The sequence below is a fragment of the Megalopta genalis genome, chromosome 4 (genome assembly GCF_051020955.1).
Source record: "Megalopta genalis isolate 19385.01 chromosome 4, iyMegGena1_principal, whole genome shotgun sequence".
Lineage (NCBI taxonomy): Eukaryota > Metazoa > Arthropoda > Insecta > Hymenoptera > Halictidae > Megalopta > Megalopta genalis.
The window spans coordinates 20840318-20846317 of record NC_135016.1 but is presented as its reverse complement, the minus strand read 5'-3'; positions in this window follow the sequence as shown (position 1 = coordinate 20846317).

Below are 6000 nucleotides of genomic sequence, written 5' to 3'. Positions count from 1 at the left end.
CTCGCTTGCGCGCGCGCGTTCGCGTATATGCGCGTTTCTCCGCGTTTCGTCCGCGGCCACGTGTCCTAGACCGCTGCAACCTGGATACGCGCCGCCTTGTCTAGCACGGTCGCCGAGTCAAGGTCGCCGATGCTCGATCCCGTGTCGCGCGTCATTCAAACATTTTCATCTGAATGACCGGGTTCCGATTTTTTGGATTTGATAACGCGACACGACAGATATTGCGAGTCGATTCGACGCGACGAGTGACCTGCGAAGTTGCCATTTTCCTTTTAGTTGACCCCGATGCGTTCGTCGGGCTGTTCAACAATTCAGTTTGTGAATTTGTCGGTTCGATGCTGTAGAATTTTTATTAGCCGAATTTTTGTGTACGGCGCGTCTTATTGCGTGGGTCGTAATTAAGTGTATGCTCTACTATGCGAATGTCCATGCATCTTTGATTAGTTCAGGTTGCGCACGAAAATGGACAATTTGGAGAGAGGAGATACGATTATTCGAGCCTTGAGTCTTGTTTTTATAGTCTCTTGACAGTCGGTAACTATAAAAATGAGCCGCAAGGTTATTATTTCCTCTTCCGAAATTGTCTATTTTTGTGCGCAATTTGAACGCGAATTAGGGAGAAATTACTGTAATGAAATTCTCCGCAATTGTCGTTCAGCTTGTAAATCAAGCGCACAGAAATGGACAATTTGGGAAGAGGAGATACGATTATTCGAGCTTTAAGTTTCGTTTTTATAGTTCTTGACAGTCGATAACTATAAAAGGCCGCAAGGTTATTATTCCCACTTCGGAAATTGTCTATTTTTGTGCGCAATTTGAACGCGAATTAGGGAGAAATTACTGTAATGAAATTCTCCGCAATTGTCGTTCAGCTTGTAAATCAAGCGCACAGAAATGGACAATTTGGGAAGAGGAGATACGATTATTCGAGCCTTGAGTCTCGTTTTTATAGTTCTTGACAGTCGATATCTATACAAACGAGCCGCAATGTTATTATCTCCTCTTCCGAAATTGTCTATTTTTGTGCGCAATCTTAGCGCGAATTAGGGAGACATTACTGTAATTAAATTCTCCGCAATTGTCGTTCAGCTTGTAAATCAAGCGCACAGAAATGGACAATTTGGGAAGAGGAGATACGATTATTCGAGCCTTGAGTCTCGTTTTTATAGTTCTTGACAGTCGATATCTATACAAACGAGCCGCAAAGTTATTATCTCCTCTTCCGAAACTGTCTATTTTTGTGCACAATCTTAGCGCGAATTAGAGAGAAATAACTGTAATGAAATTCTCCACAATTGTCTTTCAGCTTGTAAATCAAAATTGACAATTTAGCAAGAGGAGATACGACTGTTCGAGCCTCGTGTCTCTTTTTTTTGTTGTATCCGATCGTGAACAACGATAGAAACGAGCCGCGAGACTCGAATAATCTTATAATAATAATCCTCCTCCCAAATTGTCCATTTTTGTGTACAAACCGGGCGACAATTGGAGAGAATTTACTGTATTTTCGACTGGATCGTAGCCTCAATTCATGGAAAATTGTTCTGTGTCTCGCGTGAGAAAGCACGCGAGGAATTGCTAGCGAATCGTGCGCGACCGCTCTGTTTCTATCGCAGACAGAAACAAAATTGCACATTGCAATTTTGCATTCTCATTTGTCGTCGAGCGATACAATTTTTCTCAGAAACGCCGCGGTACATTTGCGAACAACAGTGGCACAATTTTTGTCGTGCTCGTTCAATTCATCGTGCGGCAAGAGGTGTGAGCAGAAATCATGAAAAAAGTTCACCGTTTTCGGGAAAAATATTTCACAGACGCCGTGCAATAACCGCGAACATTGAAAAATCGTCGTGCCAAGCAATTTGATTCCGTCCGCGACATTAGATTCATTCCGTGGACGAGTATATTTGTCGGACGAAACCGTTGAACGTCGTTTCGTCGCGTCCCTGAAACAAAAGAACAGGGAAATGTGATTTATTTCGTCACGACGGAGGAGAATATTTCCTTCGTCGTTGAACGTAATAAGGCGAATGAAGTTTGAAACAATCTAAATTAACCCTGGGAGGTCTGAAGGGAAATTTCTCAGGCTTGTTCACCGCGAACTATTCGAAATGTATTTTTTTTTCTATGGCCAACTTTCGACAGCTATCTGCTATATACATAGCTTGTATCTATGGAAACTGTTGTTAAAGAATTTCAATTAGTGTAACGATGCCATAGTTTCTCGTACAAATACCTGTTTTATTGATCCAAGAAGAAGCAGGATCCTCCCGGCGCGAAGATATACATATATATAGGGATATTAGGGATATTTATATATCCCTATATAGATATAGGGATATTTATTATTATATATATAGACGATATTAGTTCTTAACCTTGGAATAATTAAGAGATTATTAAGAAGTTATATATATAACTTCTTATTCCAAGGTTAAGAACTAATATCGCTTATATTTTACTTTAACCATATTTAATTATATATATTATATATATATTATATTATTTTTATTTAATCATATTTTATTATATATATAACTTCTTAATAATTATATTATTATTATATTATTATATAATAATAATATAGTTAATATTATAATATTAATTTAATATAATATTTAATACTATTATTTATTAATATCAATATAATATAAGTTATATATATAACTTCTTAATAATCTCTTAATTATTCCAAGGTTAAGAACTAATATCGCCTATATATATTTTGCTTTAATCCCCGACGCTCGGTTCTCTGATATTACGGGACGTTAATTCCTGCTCGGAGCACGCTGCTAAGAAAAATTTAGAAAGTTACCCCATCTGTGGTGGCTTGTCCCAACGAGGATGTTGCGTTCCTCAAGGACTGCACCACCATTATCGGTACTTTCAGCCGCGTTTAATCAACGAGATAATACTTTCGCGATTATTAGGTGCTCTAGCCAGCGTGCAGCATCGTCGTTCCTAAGCAATGTCACTATATTAGAATTGTGCCTTCCAGGCGGAACACCGTTCGGAATACTACTATTGCTCCTCTGAGGCATTCCAGCGCGTAAACTATTACTGTTTATGCCCTTTGCTATCTTCCCTAATCCTCGAGCTCTTATGCACCGTTGATAACGATAAATAATTCACGGTCCTGATAACCCTTGATTTCTCGCGCGGTTGAAAGGTATATTTCAACCATTTTTTTGTGCTGACTAAAATGAAGAGCTGTGATGGAGGAAGTATCGTATGAAAACAATGGGAGAAATTTATTTGTACTTACAGTATTGTCATATCATAAATTCTATTATAAAGATCATGGTAGATCGAATTTAACAATGTGACACTCGCTCGCACTATGTGCACCATGTACGTACGTAACATTAATGGGCGTCGCAGAAATGTCTCGTAATTTGGAATTGGAGGGTTCCTGAGGTCATTTTAAGTAACTTTTTCCTTAGCGAAAATGCAATCCGCCGCTTCGTTTACGAGTTATTAACGAAAAACGGTGACCAATGAGAGGCGAGATCAGCTGGAGCGTGGCGGCCGAGCCAATGAACGTAACTGGGCTTCGCGCGCTCGTTGGCTGAGCCGCCATGCGCCAGCCGAGCTCGCCTCTTATTGGTCAGTGTTCTTTTGTTAATAACTCGCAAACGAAGCCGCGGATTGCATTTTCGCTAAGGAAAAAGTTACTTCAAATCACCTCAGGAATCTCCCATTTCTGCACCGAGTGCCATTTTTAACATCCTCGCAAGACGAAATCTTTTCAAAAAACTGAAAGAACTTCAAATCCATGGTCGATCGCCAAACACGACTTCCCAGCGAGAAATGAATTTTTCATGAACGGTCGAGGATCGCGCGTCTCCTAAAATATGCTGATCCTTTCGCAGTTCCTCGTTGTCCCCGTTCGGCGTCACGATTCCGGCTCGATCGAGCAGGCGTTCAGCGGACGAGACGTTGATTGCCGACGGTTTAGGATCGAGCGTCGCTGCTTAATAAGTATTCACGGCGAAACAATTCTAAATGTCACCGTGAACCCCGGGCGCGCTTAATAACGAGGCCTATTACGGGGTTGAGGGGGGAGGGGGAGCGTACACCACGCTCCGGCTTCGATCAAAGTTTTTAATAGAATCAAGGAAAGGCCAGCGTTCGGCTGATAGTTATTAGTTATGCACCGGAACACGTGCGGCCGCCGTCGCTGAAATTGTTTAATGGTGAAGTATAGCAATCGATGGCCGTCGATCGGCGCGCATTAGCTGCGTGCTACAGAGCCGGACGAAAGTTTAGAGCCGCCTGCAGCTTTCGTATCGATCGTTAACCCTTTCGCTACGGCGGGCCTCGCCGCGGAGTCCCTCGTGTAGAACGGAGCACCCTGCCGAAAGCAGGAACATTAAGCGCGCGCAGGCTTCAGCATTCGGGGCCAAGTCTTTTGCTTCAAAAACGTAGGATTAATATGACCAGATTTATTACAATTGATCGTAGTTTTTGGTAGATGATAGCGTCTGCGAACAGAGGAAAGCGAGGCGATAGCCCTTGTTTTAACTTCTGGCTCCATTGTTGTGACCGGTGACTATAGTCACCCGTGGTGTATAGGTGGCATCTTGTGGCCGGTGACTATAGTCACCCATCGTATGCAGGTGTCGTTTTGTGGCGGGTGACTATAGTCACCCGTCGTGTATAGGTGGCATCTTGTGGCCGGTGACTATAGTCACCCATCGTATGCAGGTGTCGTTTTGTGGCGGGTGACTATAGTCACCCGTAGTAGCGAAAGGGTTAAGGGCGGAACTGCTACACAGCGAGCAGCCGAAGTCGATGCTCCTCGAGACAATTCGGCGTTCCGACGCCGCTGAAAACGATTCCGCACGGCTTCGGAGCACACTTTGGCCGCGGTCCCGCCGGGTCGTTCGAAGAAATCGATTCGTTCGACGGGGAACAATCGACCCGGCGAATGAAAATCGCGGCCGGAAAGTGTCGTTCGCTCCGATACACGCGACAATGTACGTGACGTTCAGTTGACAACGCGAAGGCGTGCTTCAACGCAACCAGGCCGCCGATCTGACACTGTTAATAAACGGAATTTTAATAGAACCGTTGATCCGTCGCTAACGAACTTGCATAACTGCCGCGGCCTTTGTTCGAGCCTGTTCGCCTACCGAACCGCGATTTTCGATCTGCTGGCTCGTACCTGTCCGGCTGTGTGAAGCAAAGAAGTCGGTCTTGGCTGGCGTAGATACGCGATCTGCGCCTCACTTCGAAACGGCGAAGATCTGCGAATCAAAATTTTCTTCGACCTGCAATTTCAGGGACTCGGTTCGATCTTTCGCTTGGAAAATGTTGTCGAGGTTTCAACGATTCGAAAAATTGAGGCGATATATTTGCGATATAATTTGCGATGTAATTTGTAATATAAACCGGAAATCATGGTAGAACCGAATCGAGTGGATTCTACGTGCGAAGATAGTACGATAAGAAGGAACAACATTTTTTCCTTTGAGGCTTCGTTTCCAAGGAAATCAATGTCAGAGCCCGTTAAGTAGAGAAACCAGCTTTGATCGGGCACGTTGACGTACATACTCCCACCTGTTCGATGGATTAAAAGATTCTCGATTTTGTTTGATCCGTAGATTGGTTCGTTTTTACAATATAGGTGTCTCTGTTTTATCTGGCAGCTTTCCGAACAAACTGATATGTAATTTGTTTGAAAACAATTTGTTAGATTGTTCGGAAAGTTCGTTTTTGAAAGGGTTCGTTTCATATTTCGTACGATTTGGTTGTTACACATTACAGATTAAACTTCAATCCAAGTAAAAAAAATTTTTTATTTCATTGAACAAATCGGCAATTACTTAGTTGCCAACCCAATAGCTTACAATCCCATGTAAATGATAAATATCAATAAAACGATCTTTTTTCTTTGCTCTTTCACATTGTTATTTCCAATTCTCGATTATATTCGAGTGTGAAAAATTATAGCAGCATAAAATACAACGCCGCTCGAATTATCTCGAGTGTGCACGG